Source organism: Danio rerio, chromosome 8 (assembly GCF_049306965.1).
Source record: "Danio rerio strain Tuebingen ecotype United States chromosome 8, GRCz12tu, whole genome shotgun sequence".
NCBI lineage: Eukaryota > Metazoa > Chordata > Actinopteri > Cypriniformes > Danionidae > Danio > Danio rerio.
In genome coordinates, this window is record NC_133183.1 from 22,497 (window position 1) to 45,203 (window position 22,707).

The 22,707-nt window shown below is 38.5% G+C and overlaps 3 long non-coding RNA genes across 5 annotated transcripts; 1 reads left to right on the top strand and 2 right to left on the bottom strand.

Moving 5' to 3' along the window:
* Window positions 1–1,583: 1,583 nt before the first annotated feature.
* On the top strand, window positions 1,584–22,364 carry LOC141375558 (uncharacterized). 3 transcript variants are annotated; one of them, XR_012383986.1, is made up of 5 exons: window positions 1,584–1,753; window positions 2,377–2,699; window positions 3,164–4,751; window positions 4,828–5,896; window positions 5,939–6,684. It is a non-coding gene; the product is annotated as an uncharacterized lncRNA (long non-coding RNA). The 3 variants fall into 3 exon arrangements; XR_012383984.1 differs by lacking the exons at window positions 3,164–4,751; window positions 4,828–5,896; window positions 5,939–6,684 and adding an exon at window positions 9,375–10,234; XR_012383985.1 differs by lacking the exons at window positions 1,584–1,753; window positions 3,164–4,751; window positions 4,828–5,896; window positions 5,939–6,684 and adding exons at window positions 20,383–20,494; window positions 22,234–22,364 and having other exon boundaries at window positions 2,566–2,699.
* LOC101882467 (uncharacterized) lies at window positions 11,279–17,533 on the bottom strand. The gene is made up of 10 exons (XR_002459356.3): window positions 14,513–17,533; window positions 14,170–14,412; window positions 13,795–14,066; window positions 13,519–13,695; window positions 13,330–13,400; window positions 13,088–13,233; window positions 12,730–12,979; window positions 12,436–12,606; window positions 12,201–12,352; window positions 11,279–12,068 (listed from the first exon to the last, which is right to left on the bottom strand). It is a non-coding gene; the product is annotated as an uncharacterized lncRNA (long non-coding RNA).
* LOC137496319 (uncharacterized) lies at window positions 20,844–22,616 on the bottom strand. The gene is made up of 2 exons (XR_011016518.2): window positions 22,240–22,616; window positions 20,844–22,144 (listed from the first exon to the last, which is right to left on the bottom strand). It is a non-coding gene; the product is annotated as an uncharacterized lncRNA (long non-coding RNA).
* Window positions 22,617–22,707: the final 91 nt, after the last annotated feature.

Genomic DNA, 22,707 nt, shown 5'->3' on the forward strand with positions numbered 1-22,707 from the left:
TGATTGATTCACAGGTGCACTCAAAAACACACAGACATCAACAATCAGCCTTTTAATCTCAACAATGGTGACAAACACAATATAATAAAAATCAACCCAGAATAACACAAAACACTCTACTGAAATATTGGGACATTTGTTCCCAAAGAACAAGAGAAAATAAAGGCAAAGAAACAAATTGTAAGAACTTTAAGCTGCATAATTTATTCATGCTGCGATGCATGCTGGGAGTTTTGTACTAATCTAGCACCCAGCATGCATTGCAGCATGAATGAATTTTGTAGCTTTTTCTTTTAGAAACCATGGTTGAGGTTCATATCCTGATTCTTGATGTCCGTGTGTCTGAAACAGGAAACATGTTTAAAGCAGATTATGGAGGGAAGTTCTCTTATGGATAAAATCTGAAGTTGAAGTCAATCGTGAGATCTTGGATAAAGAAGAGAATGGGAGGAATCAGGTACACTTAAGCAAAATGTGTGTAAGCGCGTAGCTGGAAAATTTTTTGGGAGCGCACAAATGTATACTGAGAGATCTAAAGACCCAGATTAGGGGGTGACAGGATTAACAGTGTGTGTTCCTGATTTGGAAGTATTTAAAAAAAAAAAGAACAACATCAGAACTGTCGATGTATTCTGTTGAAATTGTTGCTATCATTGTGGGACTTATGTGGACAGAGGAAGTGACACCAGACAGAGTGGTGATTCGCTCAGACTCTGCTTCAGTATTAAAATCATTAGACAGCAGTCAGTCATCCAGAGAAGATTTAATGAATGAAGTATTTACATTATCATGGAGAACCCAAAGGGAAAGGAATTCTAGTTTGGTTTTGTTGGATTCCAGCACATATAGGGGTGGTGGGAAATAAAATAAGTGATGAATTAGCTAAAAATGCAAAGAAAAGAAAAGAAAAAGACATTAATGTTCCATTAAGTACAGGAGAAATTAAAAGTATTATTGAGAAAAATGTGACAACACATTGGCAAACAGTATGGAATACAGATTTGAAGGCAAGAGATCTATATAAAATCAAAAGAATGTGGACACTAAAATTGTTAATTACGGAAAGAAGAGGAAGGAAGAGGGGATAATTACCAGACTGAGACGGGGCATACCGGACTGAATGATTCACTGTTTTTAATTGGTGTACATGAGAATGGATTATGTGAATCTTGTGATGTAAAAGAAACAATCCAGCATGATATATATAAATGTTTAAAATATGGAGAAGAAAGAAAGGAACAGATTGAATATCTTAAGGAGAAAGGAAAGGAAGATAAAGATAGAAAATACCTTCTGGGGTATGAGTTTAATTGTAACTGTTTGCTGTTACTTCCTGTATTATGTATATAAGTTTATGTTTTCTAAGATATTTTTTTGTTGTTGTTGAGAAAATAAGCTACATGTATTATTTGTGAATTTATTTGGTTTGGGACTTTCATTTTGAAATCTCTTTGGTTGTATGAAATGGCTGACTGCCCATGAGGTTATCACTTTATACACTTCAGAAATTATTCAACTAGTTCCATACTCCATTCCAGTCAGTGGCGGTAATGCACCTATAAGTCTGGTTGCCAACCGCCAGTAAAACCCAAAGAAGAAGAAGAAGAAGGTTATCACTTCCTGTTAGCAAGCGATTGGCAAACATGAATTGTTTGCATGTGTTCTTCAATGGATGTATTGACTTCAGCAAGGACTTCAAGTGATTTAAGGAGCATTCAGGACGATTTCTTTCATATAGCATGCAGCCAATGAGGTATTTTGCTTTATATTTGTATGTTGTGTTTGAAGTTTCTGAAGTTTGTTTGTCTATATATGTTTTGATTTGTAGTGAGTACATTTGTTTTCTATTCATTGTTTAGTTTTCACGGTGGATTTGGGGGGAAAAGTCAACAAATAAACCAGTAACACGGAAACCGCTTGAGGGAAATTATATTAATTATGACGGTATAGGATATAGGACTCTAATAAATTTTTTATATAATACAAGATTAGATCAAAGGAAATAATAAAATATAACTAACAATAATTACATATATAACTAAAATATAAGTCATATAAGTAAATAAAATCAGTGCTCTGTTACATGTCTAGGGATTAAGGAGTTCAGTGTGCAGGGCGGAGGAGCTGAACACGCAGCATCAACCGGCACCTGACCGGCTCATAAGAATTTTATTAATGATAAAAAATAATTCTGGAATTGTTTACTGATCCCTTTGTTGTCAGTGTTAGGCTTAGTTGTTTCAAACCATTATGGGTTTCTTTTAAACTAAAGATGATATTTTTCAAAAATGTCAGAAACCTGTAACCGTTGACTTCTATAGTATTTGTTTTTCCTCCTATGGGCATCAATGGTTGCTGGATTTCGTCTTTCTTTAGAATATCTTCTTTGGTGTTTGACAGAAGAGAGAAACTCAGGTTTGAAGCCACTCATTTCTGGGTGAACTATCCCTTTAAGAAAACATTGAACTCTGACTTACGAGTGATCGCTCCGGGTTTGTTGCACTGGCTGAGGAGAGTGTTGTGCAAGTCCTTTCTCTGCAGATGGTCCTCCAGTGGCTTTCCTGCACCTGTCTCCAGACCTTGACCATAGCGTTTCCCTCAGTGCCACCCTTCAACAGGCAGATCACCTGATCTTGAAACGCGACCCTGGAGCTGATGCATGAGGAGAGAGTGAAGTCGGTGCAGGAGCCTTAAACACAGTGAGTAAGCTAGTGAAAACCTTTTTAATTTACATCATCAGACTTTTGCTCGGCCGCAGGTATAGGACTATAAGTGTGTCAAAGGTGTCAGGACAGCAGGCTGCTCTGGACTAAAAAATAAATAAAATGGTTTGCCACTCTACTGACAATTAGTAGTTTTGCACCTGCCCTATATTCACCTTTTCTTAATTTCTCTAAAAAGAATAGAGTAATTCTTCTCAGCCTGGTGCTGATAGTGTATGAAGGCCAACCCTAATCCCACATGACGCTTCTACAGACCATGGACGTTTTTCACACCGAGACCCCACACAATAACTGTGCTCTTTACTGTATTCTGAAGAAGATACTCATGTTTTACATTCTACGCTTTTACACTCAGTGTGTTTATGTTTTGTTGTAGCTTGCTGTTTACACCAGTGATGTTTGGCCTAACAAATATTTTTTGTTTCTTCATGTCTTTACAGTGTACCTGTTCCCCTCAGCAGATCACTGTCACTGTAGAACACTGCACTGAACTGTAGACATCAGCCTATGGATGAGCAAAGAGCTTTAGATTTAAAGCAACAGTGTTGACATATGCTGTCATATGCATTTCCTATTATGAGAGAAGTGTTGGCCATGTGATGCCATTGCTTCATTCTCACGTGTGTTTATGGTATTTTGATGCAGTGTTGCATTCTGATGGAGATGAGGCATTCTGCATTTTGTGTGTGCAGTGTTGGGAATTGTGTGTAGAGTTTTGGAAAAAGGCGACGCTGTTTTGAAAATGTGTGTAAGCAGCTGGAAAACACTGTAACCGGTTGGCTTACATCTGGGCTCATTTGACAGTCAGTGCTTTGGAATTGCAAGGAAAGAGTGTGAAGCTGACAGTGTGCTTATAGTTGTGCAGATCTAGCCTTGTGCTTTGCTCAAGATTTTGCTAATTGCAGGAAAAGTTTCATGTTAGCGTGTAAGCAATGGTAAAAAGCTTTAACATATTAATCTGTAATTAAGTGTATATATAGTGTGTCTATAATGATCAACTGTCATGCTTTAAGTCATATTTCATCTGAAATCTCCATGCTCTGAGCAGAAAGGCCGAGCGCACCTTCAGATCCAGCAGTGCGTGACGGTGTTGTGTCCACATTTTTCAATCTTTCAGGAGATTTTCATCTGGCACAACATTTTTGACCAACTAAAAGTGTTTTGTTGTTCAAGGTGACACAACTTGGGATGTTAGATGTATTGGACTGTAATCAGCAAATTCACACACGTCATCTGATCGTTATGCTAATGTTAATAAATACTTGATGAGTGATGTAAAGCGATGTTAAGCAGCACAGTCCTGCATTATTTCTTGATCATTACAGGTTAACCAAACTTGTGTTTCCATCATACCAGAACACTTGTGATTTTGTTTTAGTTTAGATTTCAACAGTTCTTTCTGCTTTTCTTGACAAACACAACAAGAGTAAGTCATTATGAAAGTAATTTAATTCCTCCTCCAAATCATTAGTAATGGATGTTAGTTAGTTGCAGGGCTCCATGATTCTGCGCAGGGAGCTGAAACTGAAGCTGATGTCCATGTCTCTGAGGCTGCGGTACTCCTGATGGTGAGGAGGCCATGATGGGGAGATTTGGCCAGGATGCCGGGGTTAAACCCCTACTCTTTTCAAACGACATCCTGGGATTTTTAACGACCACAGAGAGTCAGGACCTCAGTTTAACGTCTTATCTGAAAGACGGCGCTCACTGAGCAGTATAGCGTCTCCTTCACTATACTGGGTTGTTAGGACCCACACAGACCGCAGGTTGAGCGCACCCTGCTGGCCTCACTAACACTACTTCCGGCAGCAACCTAGCTTTCCCATGTGCTGACTGGGGCGCAGCCCTGCTTATCTTCAGTGGGCGACCATGTGAAAGTTGCAGAGAGCGAGCTGCCGGTGTTAGAATGTTTCTAGTATGGGTTGGCATGTTTCGTGCTTGGCGGTTGATAAGGGGTTCTGAATAGTTGCTAAGTCGTTACTAGGGTGTTCTGAGTGCTTGCTAAGTTTTTGCTTCGGGTTTGCTACGGTGTTCTGAGTGGTTGCTAGGCGGTTGTAAGGTGGTTGCTAGAGTGTTCTGAGTGGTTGCTAGGCGGTTGCTGGAGTGTTCTGAGTGGTTGCTAGGCGGTTGCTGGAGTGTTTTTGACTGATTGTAAAGGTGTTGCTAGGTAGTTGCTAAAGTGTTTGCTAAGGTGTTGCTACGCAGTTGCCAAGGTGTTCTAAGTGGTTGTTAAGCGGTCGCTAGGGTGTTCTGAGTGGCTGCTATGTCATTGATAAGTGGTTGCTAGGAGGTTGCTAAAACATTGCTAGGGTTGTTAGATGTTGATAGGTGGTTGCTAAGATGTTCTAGGCCATTGCCAAGGTGTTGCTAGAGTGTTCTGATTAGTTGGTAGGCAGTTGCTAAGACATTGCTAGGCAGTTGCTAGGGTGTTGCTAGGTAATTGCTAAGGTGTTCCTAGGTGCTTGCAAGGGTGTTCAAAGTGGTTGCTAGGCAGTTGCTTAGGCTTGCTGGGCTTTAGCTAGGGTTGCTAAGCAGTTGACACGGTGTTTTAGGCGGTTGCTAAGGTGAGGCTAGGTGGTTGCTAGATGGTTGCTAGGGTGTTCATATTAGTTGGTTGGCAGTTGCTAAGGCATTGATAGTCGGTTGCTAGATGGTTGCTAAGGTGTTGCTAGGCAATTGCTAAAGCAATGCTAAGCAGTTGCTAAGGCGTTGGTAGGCGGTTGCTAAGGTGTGTCTAGGTGGTTGCTAGGGTGTTCTAGGTGGTTGTTAAAGGGTTGTTAGGGGGTTGCTAAGACGTTGTTATGCAGTTGCTAAGGTGTTGTTAGGTTGTTGATAAGGTGTTATGAATGGTTGCTGGGCGGTTGTAAGGTGGTTGCTAGAGTGTTCTGAGTGGTTGCTAGGCGGTTGCTAAGGTGTTACATGGTGGATGCTAAGGTGTTGCTAGGTGGTTGCCAGCGTGTTATGAGCGGTTACTAAGGCATTCCTAGGTGGTTGCTAAGGTGTTGCTTGGGTCTTTTAGGCCATTGCTAAGGTGTTGCTAAGTGGTTGCTAGGGTGTTGTGATTAGTTGCTCGGCGGTTGCTAAGGCATAAGTTAAGGTTAGGTGGTTGCTAGGGTGTTGCTAGGTGGTTGTTAAGGCGTTGCTAGGCGGTTGCTAAGGTGTTGGGTTAGGGTGTTGAGTTTGTTACCTACACCTTGAGTTGCTAAGGTGTTGAGTTTGTTACCTACAAACTCAATTTTTAATATGGCTACTAGATGTCACTCTTAGACTGGTTTGCTAAAATCAGCACACTCCCCTTTTGGGATAATTTTTTAAACTGTGCCTTTGCATAACAACAACACCTCTGAAGTTGGTCTTGGGTACACCTTAGAATTGCCTTCTTTGATGACTTTTACCTCCCTTTTACGTATCTTGAGATCGTAACTTGGAATGGTGTTTAATATAATTCCTGTTGGCCATTCATTTCTCTTCAGTAATGCATCCATCACAAGCACAACATCACCAATCTGAAGGTTTGGTTGTTTTCCTGTCACTTTCTCCTTTGCTGAAGTGCTGTTAAGTATTCTTGACACCTGTGTTTCCAAAAGGTATCCGCAGGGCTTTGCACCTGCTTCCACAGTTTGTTGTACAGGTCTTTAAGATCAAACTCTCCACGTGGCACATACATACACAGTTTTCAGCTTTTGAGTTCAAATTGAAGCAGGTGAAAGAACATTTGGCATGTCTGTGTCAGATGAAATAGGAACCAGAGGCCTGGCATTCATTATGGCTATTATTTCCGCCATGAGAGTAACAAGGACTTCATGTGACAACCAAGGTTATTATAGTTAACCAAAACTAACGAAAAAACGAAAACTAAAATGTAAAATAATTGTAGTTAACTGAAATAGAAATAAAAACGAGAGTTTTTTTCAAAAACTAGAACTAACTAAAACTGTATAGTGTACATACAAAACTAACTAAACTAACTAAAATGATAGCAAAAAACTCCTCCGTTTTCGTGTTTGTAAATGTATTTAATATATAATCTTACTGTGAGCCTTTTAGAAGTAAACATAATCCGCGCGCGTGTGTTTGTGTTTGACCCTTTCGCACATCAGTGTCTGCTGCTGCCATTGGCCAGATCGAGCCAGCTCTCCTCGATGTTGCTCCCGCGACAAAAACAACTAGGGGACATGACAGCAGCACGGTGACAGCATTAAATAAAGAGACTTAAAAAGTATTACTTTAACACGTTTGTGCCCAATAATGGGTTTTATTTCTGTATCGCGATCGCGAACGAATCTTTTTAACATCGCATCTTTTAAGTGAACCGGTTGAACTAGTTCACCAAATCGGACTGAATCAATTGAAACGATTTGCGTCTTCAGTAAGCACTTATCTACCAATTACTTACTTTATAACAAGCCTAATACCCCTTTGATTCTTAATAATCCAATATATAGTCTAATTCAGTTATTAACGTTACATTGAGAAGCGGTGAACCGATAATACTGTGCATGCGTGATTCAGTGAACCAAACAAAAGCAGTACAGCTCTCAGCCTGCTGTGTGACTGAACTGAACTGGAACAACAGCAGCGTGGGTAAACCGAGGGCTTAAATGAGAGGATCTGGTGTAAAACGTAAGTTTATTTCATAACAGACAATTGTAATGGAGTTTAAATAAGTGAATCATTATTCAGTTGGGTTGCAAAACTTTACTGTAAGACTTTTCTGATCATTTTAATTGACTGAAATTACTATTGCTGACTACATAATGTTGAGTCCTAACATCCGCGTTAAACATCTGAACCTTCCATCACCAGGCCCGGATGAATAATTTAGAGCCGCCTGGGCACAATGTCTTGAAGGCCCCCTTTAGCCGCACCCCATAGTTAAATTAAAAAATAAGATAAATATATTTGTTAAATAAAATTAATTTATAATGTATTGCTCACATTTTTAAAATAAATAATATACAGTACATATATTTCTAGTTTACAAAGATTTTACTTATTTTTAAAGCAATTAAAAAAGTACTAATAAAACTAGAGTAAATTAATGGCTTTTAATATACTTGTTCAAGTTCACTGAAGCAGTACTAAAATTTATATTTAAGGTATTTTTAATGTATAACTTCTACAAACTTATAATGCACATGATTTGGATATAACACCTCTCCAATCCAGTTCTAGGAATTTGAGTCCTCCATAATACACACACTTATTAATGATTCCCACTTGTCTTTCTTGTGTTGAAAGTAAGCAAAATTTAAGTGCGGACGGGCCCCTGGGCCTGTGCCCATAATGCCAATAGGTTAATCCGGCCCTGTCCATCACTACTGTGTGTCTAACTTGAGAATGGGTAGATGGTTGTGGTAGATGATAGTGTTCATGTGTTCTCTGAATACATGTTTAAAAAAATGTGTGGCTGAGTTTTTATTATACAATATTTATACTGTTGATTTTGAATCTTGTACCTAACAAATATCCTCATTTAGAAAAAACTGAAACTAATTAAAACTAAACTAAAACTAAGACATTTTTAAACATATAGAAACTAATTAAAAACTAGGAAATCTACCTCTAAAACTAATTAAAACTAACTGAATTTGAAAATAAAAAGTCGAAACGAAATAAACTAAAACTAATGAAAAATCCAAAATTATTTTAACCTTGGTGACAACTTTGTAGAAGTCTTGAAGGCATCCAAAATTCTCATTGCAACCCCTATCAAACCTTTCCCACACCCCACCCATATGTAAGGAATGGGGAGAGTTGAAGACCTAAGTACATCCTTGATTCTGTAGATAACTCTGGATCTTCTGTGTTTATCTTGAGTTCTTTACAGGCTCCGATAAAGTTAGTTCCACGATCAGACCTACATAGTTTGACAGAACCTCGGACAGCAATAAATCTTCTCAATGCATTTATGAAGCTTGAGGAGGATAGTGACTCAATCACTTAGAAACACATGGTACCCTAACATGTGAAAATCACCCACCGTTTAGTTTTCACACGCCCTTGTTCAACGGGCGTAGACCTCTCACGGACCACGGAGAATGAAGGGTTAGAATGGAATGGTCGGTTGACTCGCTCACAAGGCAAGTTGGACATTTTTTTGCTCTTCCTGTCTACCTCTAAGTCTTTTACGTTACACAATGGTGTATGATGCTTGACACTAGCCTTTTACTACCAATTATCATTAATCCAGCTGACCGAACAGCACCTTCTGTAAAATGTCTACACCTTTCTTGTGAAAGTGTCTGATAAGTAGAGTGGCTATATAATTGTTCTTGGGAAAAATGACAGGCTGTTTTTCTTCCAGGCATATTTCAGCTGATGCTAGACATCCTCCAACACATATTACATCCAACTCGCTCTTTAAGATCTCAAAACTCAGGGCTTCTGGTAGTACCTAGAATAGCAAATTCGAGTAAAGGAGGTCGAGGCTTCTCCTTTATGGCTCCTACACTCTGGAATAGCCTTGCTGATAACATCCGAGGCTCAGACACACTCTCTCAGTTCAACACTAGATTAAAGACCTGTCTGTTTAGTAAAGCAGCACTTAGCGGGTTTCCACACAAGTTTCTGCATCTTGTTTATATACACTATGAACAGCAGCTAACGCTAATAATTCTCTTTCTTTTTTTTTTCCATTTCTACCTGGAGATACTCATCCCGAGACCCTCAGATTATGTGGAGTCACTGATTGGATCCACGACAACCGACGAGATGATCCCAAGGACTCCATATCATGGACCAGGCCATATCCTGAGCTGCTGCTGCGCTGGTGGTCATGGAGTGGAGAGCATGAGACTGATTCCAGTGACGGTCCAGGGACAGACGAGTCTTCGCTGAGGCCAGCTTCCAGCCTCCACTGCTGAGACTGCAGCTCTGCACCAGACTTTTGGCCAGTGGAGAAATTAAAATAGTCGTGCCCAACTGACTCTGGATCTCTTAAGGTTTTATTTTCTTCACTCTCCTATTGGTGGTTTTTTTTCCCTCTCCGCTGTCGCCACTAGCTTGCATGGTTCAAGATTGATAGAGCTACACATCGATGAATTTGCTCTTCAGTGTTTGGACTCTCAGTAATGATTTTAACCCCTCTGAACTGAGCTAAACAGAACTGAACTTAAACACTAAAAACTGAACTACCCTGATGCAGATACTATGACCATTTATGAAAAGCTGCTTTGACACAATCTACATTGTAACAGGGCTATAGAAATAAAGCTGAATTGAATTTAATTGAATCTTCATACAAAAAGGGGTTTAATTTCCTCAGGATGCTGTGTTTGAAAACCTTTTCTTTCTCGTGAGGCTCTCCAGTTCCTCTGAAAATGCCTCTTGTGGAACAATTTTTTTGATCACAATCCTTGCTTGTGTTAATTCATCTGTTTTGTGGTTATTTCCAGAATAGGATCTGAATTTGTGTACAAGACTAGCTATGGCTCTGGTAAGCACTTTCCAGTTACAGAAGCAAATAAACCGAGTCAAACCTCTTCTCAGAGGCTTTGGTAACTAAGACCGAGACATTTGACTGCACCTTTGCATGTGTGTCTGGTTCAACTAAATCATAGACTTCTGCATAGAGTGTGTCATCTAGTCCAGTTCTGTGCAAGAACTCAGGACCTGTAAACCAATTTGTATGGCTCGGTAGCTCTGGTGATATGGGACATGGTCCATGATCTGCTGGATTTTGGTCTGTGCTGACAAATTGGCACTGGTTTGGGTGAGTAAGCCTTCTGATCTGAGCTACTCTGTTGGAATCATGCACATAAAACCTTCTGCTTGTGTTGTGAATGTAACCTAGGACAACTCTACTGTCTGTGTAGAATTTTACTTTTTGTAAATCAATGTCCAGTTCAGTGGTCAGCAAATCCGCCATTTCTACAGCTAACACTGCAGAACAAATTTCTAGACGTGGTACAGTCAAAGAAGTACGAGGAGCCAACTTAGATTTACCCAGAAGAAAGCCAACAAGTGAATCTAGCCAGGTTCTCTACTGATCTTCTCTTTCAGGTGGTATGGGAGAACCCCAATCACACTGATCATTATTTAGTTCTCTCACTAACGCTTTACCTTGTATTGTTACAGGGGCCAAGAAACCTAGAGGATCATACAGAATATTAACCACAGACTTCTGAGAAGGAGATTAAATTTAAGACTGCACAATGAATTACTAGGAAAAAAGTATATATATATATATATATATATATATATATATATATATATATATATATATATATATATATATATATATATATATATATATGTATAAATTATTAACAACTGTAAACAATCGATCGGATTTAGCATGCAAGTATAACTTGTAAACAACATTAACACTGTCTAATTGACAGTAAACAATGTTGTACTTTGTCATTTGCTGCTAATACGATTTCCCTATTTTGAATTTGCAAAGAATACTTTACTGAAATGATACTATTAAAGAGAATGTCTGAAAATCTGAATATAAAACCAACTTTACCTCAATGTCAATAGAAATGAAATACGTACCTTATTTTTATTGCTGCTATTTCTGAGATGACAATTTAAATGACTTCATAAAAGGTTGAGTAATGCATGTACTTTTATTGAAAAATAATTTTAAATTCACTAAACATTTTAATATATAAACTCTTAAAATATATAAAAATCAGTATGGCATAGAAACATCAACCCTTCAGAAAAGATGCTTCAATTCCTGAGTCATATAAAAACTTTATATTGAAGTACAAATTAAGATGTGATTGGCAAATATAAAATGTATCCTTGTGCAAATATAAATTATAAACTCTAAGTTGTGTCACTTTGTTGAATGAAATACAATTGTCCATGAACATTAGAAAGTGCAGTATATCTACAAACACATACAAACATATCAAACATACATTGGCAGTTTAATAACGAAATATGACTTCTGAAATTTTGTTAAAGCTAGTTATTTTATCAATAATAAAAATGTATATGTGATGACTCCCAAGTTCAAATTGTAGTGCAATTTCTAAAACAATGTTTCATCATTATGTCTCTGTTGGACAGTGCCGCTTTTTGGCTTATCGGAGCTTTGTGAGCTGGTGTTGGGGTTTCCTCGGGCGGAAAGTCCGTGTTGTGATTCCTGCCTGTGTGGTGCTGAAGATTCGCAGACAGTTTCCTGAAGAGCAGGGCAGCTATGTGGGTTTTAGGATAGCTATTGCTTGAAGCGGGTCACCCTGCAGAAGATAGCCTCCTCCATCTCAGGTCTATCGTAGGCTGATGATAGAGCAGGTGGTATGTGAATTTCCAACACTTCATCAACATAGGGTGATGGGTCCACAAACACTTGGTTGAAGATGAGGTCCAGCAGCTCTTCTACATAACCTGTGCAATATAACAGTTATCTCTTTAGTAACTTAATTTTGTATTTTGAATAGTGAGTTTTCATTGTGAATGTAAAGTGCAATTATTTTTTTATTTGTTGAAGTATTAATAATAATATAAACATTTATATACATATGAGAGTTTGCTGCGTCTTCACTTCTCGGACCCTATACTCTCCTTTCTTTGCCTTTGGAAAGGCAAGCTTGTAAATAGGTTCACCAGTTGCTGATGTGGGCTGGGGACGCCCGGCATTTTCATTGTAATGCAGTGCAGCCAAGTACAGCCTAACAAAAAGACAAATGTGAATGACGTACCATGACAAGACTGTATGATATTGTAAATATGAATTTCTGATCATTGGCTTTACCTGCATAGCATCCCCAGAAATGGGAATACCACATTTTTGGGTGCATGCGCAGTATGACGCTGTGGAAAGCTTCAACAGTTGACGTCTGGTGGTGAGGACTTAGCTTGGCCACATCCTTCAATATTCTCTTGTTAGCGAGAACTTTCTCCAGCTTGTAGAATGGCATCGTTGCTAAACAAGTAAAAATGTATTTAAGTAGAGTCTGAATCGAAAACAAATCTGAACAAAGAAACAAGCTCTGTTTTACATTACTTTTATCAAGAAAAATATTTTATTTGTCTGTATACAACTTACCAGCCGACAGCCATTTGTTCTCGTCTCTGCTTATCCGTTGCGGATGCAGATAAGCCGGAAAATTGGGGTCTTCATGTACATGCTTGTCTTGTACATGGTTCAAGATAGAGGTCCCCTTTGCCACTCTTTCAGGACCTGTTGTGGATGATGCCGCAGTCCAGTAGATGTGGTTTTTGATGCTACGTAACCATTTAAGCAACTTCTCACACCCCTTTATCTGGCATATCTTGTCCAGTTTTTTTGTTAAATACTGGAAATTAAAGAAAAAAAAAGACATCAACAAAAATAATAATAAACATGTAAGAACTGTAAATAGCAATTTGATCTTAAGTAAATGAATAACTGCTAAATTACATACCTTTCTCGATATTCTGAGATATTTCTGTATTTGAGGATGTCAGTCTGTGATGATGCATTCCAGACGAACACCGCAGGCATCCAATAGGTCAAGGCTTCTCTTTAGGCCTTCTTTTTCCATATGGTAACTGCCGCCCCCTCGTTACTCTATAAAAATAAAAATAAAAGTAAAAAAAAATACAAAAATCACACATTTTCCATCCAAAATATTATGCTAGTTCACATAACACTTTTCTGTATTACCTGGACTAACTCGACCACTGTGTTAGTTGCAAGGTCCATCATTGTATAACTCCCATACTTGGCAGAGTGACCTTCAAGAACAAACCGTACATAATTATTTAAACACATTTTTGGAATAATTGTAATGTATTTCATATTTATTTTTTTATTAGACTATTTAATTAGAAATTAAATCTTTTGTCTAAATACCTGGGGAGTCAGCCCTCATATCTCCTCCAACAATCACATTCTCTCTTCAACTGAGCTGTTCTAGCATTTCACTCTGCCAATTTCTCCATTGTGGACAATAGCAGGTTCAATGCAAAGTCTTGCATGTCGGCGAAATGAATCATATTTAAAAATGTGTAGTTTCATTGCAGCAAATACCTGACAACAGAGAGGAGAATTTTTGTACAATGTGCATGTACCCTGTGACAAAATTAATATTGTGTTTCTAAAAGTAATGTGATAAATTTTGATAATTACCTTTTCAACTACAAAAAATGATGCACCGCTCAAGTAGACTGCAGCAGAAAGATGCAGGTTGCCAGCTGGAGTACTACCAATAATCGGCTGACTGTTCCATTTTCTTACAAACTCGCAGTGTGGGCAGACTTGCTGTACGCTCAGAAATGTCCCAAGCCTTTGTGACTGTACATCACATCTCCTGACACACTGGGCAGTCACTGAAGAGCTCCATGAAGCACGTTTCATAGACAATGAACTTGGCTATGTTATGAACTGGCCATTTTTGGATTCTGTAAAAATAAATATAAACATATACATAAGTAAAAAAAGACGATGAATGTTATGATGATAATACACAACCTTGCAAATAATTTACATAATGCATAAACTCACGACAAGTCTGTTGGATCAGTTGCAGATGTGCATTCCTCTGCAGGGTCAAATGTCACATCAGAGTCTTGGGCTATAATTTTTGACTCTGATAGAGTCTCTTCGGCTTCTTCTTCTTCTTCTTCCTCCTCCAGCTCCAGACGAGGTCTTTTTAGTGAAGGTTTGACGGGTGTCGAAGTTATAAACGCAGTAGAGGACGCTGATGGTACAGTCAGTTCAAAACTGGACACTGTTGCCTGGACACCTCTAGTGTAATTTTATGATTAATCTCATTTCATGTTTATAAAGATAGTAAAACACGTTTCTAATGCAGTAACTTAAAATAAACTGAGAAATTTTAACTTACTTGTACTCCTGCGTTTAGCCTGAAGCGTCCTAAACGACAACTGCGTACCAACACTGTGTAAAGATTTGTGAAATGGTTCCGTCTGGCAAGCAACATCCACCTTGTTGCTCTGTGTCGACGTCGTGGCCTTTGTAAAAAAAAAATAAAAACTTTATCTGTAGCCAGTACTGGTTCCTGCTTTATTACGTTTAATTTTTTCTACGATTTCTGCTTCTGATGGCTAAAAGCCCTTCTTGTACACATTACCACTTAGCTTCGAGTATGTACACACTGTTTTAGAAAAGCACAACAGCAGTAAACACGTGCAAACAAACATCCGAAGCTACTATTATTACTATACAGATGCTATTCATTTTGGCTTAACATTATTAGAATGCTAAGGCTAGAAGTACAGAAAATGTAATACTTGAAGTGAGGTAGGATCACGTATTGTAGGAACTGATCCAGTTTTCAGAAACAATTTACTCGCGAATCCGGAGTTGTATTGTCCCGCGCTCTCAAGGCAGTATACAACAGTTTTGGTACATTTTCAGGCACCTTGTCTTCAAAGATAAAACTCAGCCACTTAAGCCTCTGTTGCTCATTTGCAGGAAGACGGTGAAGGCTCTCGAAGCCTTACATCCAAAAATAGCACAAGGGTGTTCTCTCGGTGGCATCGCTTCGACTAACATGCAGATAATGGCGGAAACGACAAACTCAGGATATGTTAATACACGCAGCTGTCAATCAATTCGGTGGGCAGGAAAAAAAGATATAAATAAATTATTTAATTTAAAAAATTAAATAAAATAATCGCACACCTACGTAATGGTGCGGTCGGTTTGAAAACAGCTCCAATTGGTCGACCCTTTTTTTTGTAGTTTTTAAAAAAAGGACGGTGTGTTCATATCACCCCAGTATGACGGTCTATACACTATACCAACACACAGATCTGTCCAAACAGCTGGAAAAGTATTTTTTACCATAGGTGCCCTTTAAACCATCAGATGAAAAGTGCTACAGTTGATTGACTGCATTTAAAGGGCGCTTTAAAGCCCCGCCTCTGGCTTGTGACGACGCCCTGTCAATCAAACTGTTATTGTTGGTTGCTTCAATTTGTTTGATGGTCTAATTCGACAACAAGGTAACGGACTATCATTATTCACTCATATGGCCACATAATGAATAATCATTAGACATCAAGACATTCCACTTGTACATTAATTAGTTTATATATATTTTTTTTCTTTTTTATTATTTCATCTTTGTGAGGTTTATCATAGATGTGATTTTTTATATGAATATATTGCATGCCACACACACACACACACACACACACACACACACACACACACACAATGTATTGTCACGACCCGGCTCAAAGTCAATGACAAAATTAAAGGGAGGACATACACCAGATGGTTTGGTACCAAAAAGTATTTATTTAAACATTAAAGAATCATCAAGTGCTCACTTTAGGTCAGCCAAATCAAATATTAACCAAAGCTAAAAAGAAACAAAACAAAACAAACAAACGGGAGCAAAAGCACGGCTCCTCACAAGCCAACTCTGCTGGCTTTTATAGAGGGGAACTCAGGTGTTCCCAATTGAGCAGATGAGTCTCTGTCTTTCCCGCTTTCGGCCGATCAGTGGGTTGGTCAAAGAGACTCGTCACCCCCCCCTAAAAAGAAAAAGACAAAGTCTTTCAACATAACATCAAACCCCACAATCCCCCTAAACCTCAGTATGAAGGTCAAACTGGTTCTCCATCCTCAGCCTTAGCTCACCAGCTCCTCCCAGCAACCATGGTGCCTAGGAAGCAATTTAAGAGAGAAAAACATACCTTAATACACAACCTTAAATACGAGATTAAGCACCAGCTCTATTGTTTTGAGAGCCTTTAATGTGGCAAATATCCAGCAGGTAACCCTGCAAGAACAACCACCACCTCAAAATCGACCTCTGACTGGGGTTTTGTAGTGGATGGAAAAAGCTAAGGATTGTGGCCCGTGAAATGCCCCAGACATCCCAAAGAAGATTCCACATAAACTCCAAGGTGCTGCCAAAGTCAATTTTCAACACGTTGTCAACCTCACCCTCATATTGCTTCTTCCTATTTGTTAAAACTCTACAGTACAATGATAGCCTTCGAATTGGAATTGAATCTCCCACATCGACATCATGCTCCATCAGATTTGTGCAAAACAGATTATCAGAAAACAGAGCAACATACTCATGAATCAAATCAATCAAGTCAGTGCAATGTACATGTGATAAATGACTAAGATAATTGATCAAAGTACCACGTATACAACCTGGAAGAACTAAATCTCCAGCATCCCCGTCCAACAACACTGAAGTTGGTAAACGCTCTGTATTGGATGAATCCGAAAACTCAGCCTGAAAAGGTGAACAAATTACAACAAACAGAGCAAGAACTCGATCACCTGACTGAAATTAACACTTCAGTACGTCGACCAAAAAGTCGCCCCATTTGATCCCTTGCTTCCCTCCAAGAGCCCTTCGCCAGTTGACATGCTTCAGACATTGAGATGAAAATCACTCGCATATGATAAACATTTTTTGGTGGATCAGTTTGTTTCCTGTCCATTTGTGTGCAGTATGACCTCAGCATAGACCTCAATGTTTGATAAATCTTTCCAGGGCTCCCTGGCTCTGAGGATGAAAAGCACTGGAAAGATTATGTTGAACATGGAGTGATTTCAAAATTTCACCAAACTAGTTGAAGTAAAATGACTCCCCTGATCAGATTGAATAATTCGGGGTATTCTAAACACAAACATGAACCGAGTCAAGGCTTTTACATCTGCAGTAGTAGAACGCGTTAGGTGCGTTCGACTTCATGCAGCGCTGTGCAGATCGATCGAAATCTGTCTTAAAGCGGTGCATTCTGGTTAGAAATCTTGTCCGGATTGATGCTGCGCCGACGCCACGTGACTGTCACATGTGGCATCAAAGTACCGCGACAGCGCTCCGAGATCAGACGGCAAACTCAGACCATGCAGCTTCTGAAGAGCGACTGCAGGAGCTCTGATGACGACACCGATATTACACGATTGGCCGAGTTTACCACATGACAACAAACACGTGTATTTCGGGTTTATAATTGGACAAATTCCGATTCAGAAGTTTTAAAACAAACAATTCACTTTTCACACCCTCTCTATCCTGTACACATCTTGCTTATTAAAAGACTACAAATATTTTACTGCAGTAATCATCTTTTGTTAAATAATCTGGTTATAAAGGTTAGCTTGTTTGCGCAGGTTTATTTTTTACTTTTTTATACAGACTTTTTACTGCATTCATCCCCATGAACGATTTAAATGATATATTTTAGTGTATATTTTAGTGAATAACCTAAATATGAACTCAAATAAGTCTTACGGACTTGAAATAAAATAATCATCATCATTGATCCTGCCCCCCTAAAGCTCTCTTAACAAATTAAAGTAAAGAACGATTTTATTAAATAATTATAAAATGGTTTTATTATTATAATTTAAATATATATTTTATTTCCTGTCTAGCAGTTTAAAGGCGACCTGCTCTTTCTGGGAAACTTCTACATAGCTCACTTATTTTACCTTTTGTTCTTTTCAACACAATCTTTTTGGATTAAAATGCTTTTTTGAAAATTCATTCATTATCCAAAATAATGTCATTTATTAAGACCTAATCAAAACACCTTGTTTTGCTTTTTACATTGGAAATTTTTATATCTATAAATGTACATATATGTAAACCCTTTTTTAGCATATTCAAACAAAAAGTATTAGCCTAAAGAATGATGTTTAACTCCTAGAATTTATGCTTATTGCTTTGTATTTAATAGACCTGTTCGTTTTTATGTTTATTTTAACCTCTCATTTCCTCTTATTTCTCTCATACATTTGTTATATATTTTATTCATAATTCTCCCTTATTGTTTAAAAAGGAACTACAGTTTGTAGAAACTGTATTCTGTTTTATTTGTAAATGTTTTGTTGTTATAAATAAAAATAACAAAAAAATAAGATGACGCCATGTGATCGGTCATCATGACTGCAGCAACTTTGAGTCCCGAAGTGTCCAGCTGTCCGTCTTGACGGCTCCGTTTTCAACTCTGCCCCGCCTGCGCTCGACTAATCTCGTTGATCACCGGCTGCAGCTGAGCTTCATGTCGAACGCACCTAATGGGTATGCAGCCGGATACCTGGTCACCAGACACACAACTGCAGGCAAGCGCTCACCCTCTGCTTTCAACCTAGGCAATGGCCCTACACAACCAATCAAAAGATGTTCAGATGGTTGACTAATAGCAGGAATTGGGTACAAAGGAGCAGGTTTAGCAGATTGATTTGGCTTTCCAGTTAACTGACACGTCTGACATGTACTTAGATATGTCACTTTATTTTTGGCCAAAAAAAAAAGTTTCAAAAGCAATTGTTATTTTTTCACTCCTAAATGTCCAGACGCATCATGTGCAGTTTGCAGAACAACTTGGCGAAGAGACTGGGGTACTATAACTTGAAACATAGGATCACCAATCACAAACTCCCCATGGGGCACCCACTTTCGACACGATACACCACCATTAAGACCATGTCATTAAGAACCACTCGATCAAACAACAAAATTGTTCCCAATTGAGCAGACAGCCACAGAAGCCTGAGAGAAGCAGCAGATGCCTTCACAAAAACAGACATTCCTGCTGCGCAGACCAAGCTGGCTGCTCTAAAGCTGATCATCGCAGACCAGAAGCGAAGAAGTTGAGCTGGATGGCCTCCTGGAGCCATTTTGACCTGAGCAATCAGATCCCATGGAGAGAGTGAATCAAAGGCAGCTTATGTGGAGTGGAGAGTAAGCCTTATACAGATGAACCTGTTTGACAACCTAAGATTTTCAATCAAAGTCAAGATGACACGGTTATATTAATAATAATAATAATAATAATAATTCAAATAAAAAAAACTCCTGACAGTACATGGCATTTTGTTTGTTTATCTTGTAAATAATATTTTAGTGTGTGTGTGTGTGTGTTTTCTTTACATGAGACTTTAGTTGCAAATACACCCAGCACGCACACACAAATACAAATGCAATCTGCTACTGTGTAAAACTTTGATGTTATTTACAGGTGTGCAGAAAATTAGCATTATCGATCAGCTTCTGCTCAGGGGAGGTAGGGATCATCTGTGGCAGTGTAATTTCCATCTCCACATGCTTAATTCAAAGAAGCAATCCTCAATTCTTTTTTTCAGTTTTCATTTATTTTTATTTTTGCATGAGGAAACATCTCATCCTTCATCATAATGCCTGCGAGAGTCCAGTCAGCATGCATCATTTGATCAACGTTTCAAAGTCTAAATATATTTTCAAAAAGAAAATGTTTTCCACTTTAGCTTCAACAGTACAAAAGCAAAATGCGTCTTGATTTGTTTTTATAACGTTTGAATCTAATTTAGAAAAAGCCATCATACTTCAGATTACAAAAATAAAAAAATACTTATTTCTTTTAAAGTTGTTAATTTTGGTATATACAGACTACATGTTAATACTAATAAAAAATACCACTGCTACTAATATATTTACTAGTAGCATAATATTAATGAAATAAAAAAAGTTGTATTTTTCCAAGCTCTCCCAGGATGAAAGAGACGAAGAAGCGCTAATTAAAACACAGCTGATACAAATAATTAAAAATAGTTAACCCTTTGATTAGTTGCATCAGCTGTGTTAGATTAGGGCGGGAGCAACACTGTGCAGAGCTGCGGGCCTCTATAAATGGAGTTTGAGACCCGAGCCAGAGATTAATGCTTTTATAAGTTGTGCTGATGGAGATGAACTGGTTGTCTGGCTTATACTAGTTCTTGCTTGTCTTCTTGCAGGAACTGAGGGACAGGCATGTAAGGAACAGTGAGGCTGAAGTGCAGGAGTGCCACCTATGACCACCTATTCAGTTTTTCCTTAACTGCATGATGCATCATCTGATAGTTAAAGGTGAGACCTGAACCACTTCAGACCTTAACACACTCAAGATGGGGGTCAATTGCTAAAAACAAATACCTGTTATTTCTTTAATTATTAATTGTATGTTATTTCCAAATTAACAAAATTTCGTGTCAACTTTTACTAACTCAAAACAACAGTGTCATATCTTGATGAAATGTCCTAAGCTATATTGAATTAATTTAAAGAATTACAAATATCGGATATATTAAAAAAAAAAAAAAAAACGCATTAAATAAATAAACCAATTAAAAAAAAAAAAACTAGCTTGTAGGGATAGTTTACAGTTTAACCCAAAGAATGACCAGTCTAGTAGATGAAGAAGAGCCGGAGTCAGAGATTTATATAAATAAATCAAGTTTACTGAAGATAGTTTGCAGTTTCAGTCGCAGAAGCCAGCTTCAACACTCGCAATGAGTTCCTAGGCCGCTCTGCTTACAATCACCAATCAATAACAATTATACTCTCACATCACGTCATTCACTGCGTCATACATACAGGTGTTCTAACCTGATTGGTTAAAAAAAACAGATAGACTAGGAACATTTCCACGTGAGGTTCGTGCGTACAATTCTGAACAATATCTAAACATTAACGTCAGACATCCTTTAGACTGATTAGAGCTGACTCCAGACCTGTGAAATGGATCAACAATCAAATAAAACACACACACAAAGTATAATCTGTTTCTTATCCAAGGCTGAGTGTACTGTCAGCCGTCTTTATCAAAACTGGTTAAAAACTGGTATAATCTACATTCAGGCAGTTATATTCTTACTACACAAAGTCTCTTGAATAAAAAAAGTAGAATCACTTTAAAAGAATTAACTGTAAAAAAATAGCAAAATCACTTTAGACAATATTAACTCGTAGAAATAACAATAGAAACAGCTGCTTCCAGTCCTCAGCCCTCAGTTCCTCTCAAGGTCTCCGTGACCTCTGACCTAGATTGGTGGCTTCTGAAAATAGGTATGAAGAGACAGGCAAATGCACTGAACATTCTTATATTAAGCAATGTGTTAACTTATCAATTCACAGTTAAATACTGAGAAACAGGATGATGAAAAGGATAAACGTTGGTCCATGAGATGGATTGGAAAGCAGAAATTCGAATCCTTCAAGCTATAACAATTCAGCAATGTACGATACATCAATCAAACCGTTTTAAAGCCATATACAACTTTCATTTTACAAAAGCCTATCTGAGAAAAAAAAAAAAAAGTTTTAGATAATTTCTAAAAAAACGATAAACACCGGAGAGGGTTTGAAATATCATTTATAAAGTATTTATAGGCTATATTTTATTAGCTCTTGTGCTGAAATGCTGAACACTTTCTTTAAGATCACAGCATAATATGCAACATTCTTAAATAAAGGGGAAATACCCATTAAGCGTCATGTAGCCTATAGGGGAAATGTGCGTTCCAGGTCTCTTATCTGCTGATTCCCGCTGAACTGGGCGGGTGTTGTGACGTTTGATTCGGGGGACGTTCTGGGGGCGGGGTTTGCATGACGCGCTGAGAGCCACTAGCCCAGTGGAAACATGACATGATTTCGACCTCACCACTCAACCACCCGTGCGACTGGCCCGGCCTGATAAAAGTCCTGGTTCGCATTGGCCCAACAGTGGAAATCCGGCTACTGAAAATTAATCATGTTTAAAATTCAGCTTTACTTCCATTTACAAGCAATGTACATTTCAACTTTTTCTCTTCCATTTATATGACAAGATGTACTTCTCTGATGAAGAGATGGACCTTTCCCTGGAGGAAACAGTTGAAGTCAAACTCAAGACATTGGAAACCTTTGCCGTCGAGGAGATCTCGGAGCTACAACAGGACACCAGGGTCCTCCAGGAAGCAGCAGGGAAAGCAATGGAGGGAGACATGGCTGTCTTAAAGGCAGAGGTGAACTCGCTTTAAACACTTGTTGCGAACCAAGTGCAACAGCTGGAGGAACTGAATCTGTGAAGGAACAGTGGGGCTGAAGTCTTAGACAAAACAAACACCTCATATTTCTTCCAGACCCAAGTAACCTGGAGAGAGTGACGCATCCCTATTGAAGGAGGCAGGAGTTAGATGGGCGGTGTGGACAGGACTGTGCCAGACAGCTACTTGAGGTAGAAAAAGAAGACTTGCATCAAAGAAAGGCACAGCAGGATTTATCAAAACAGAACAGAGACTGCAGAAGTTGGTGAAAAAAAG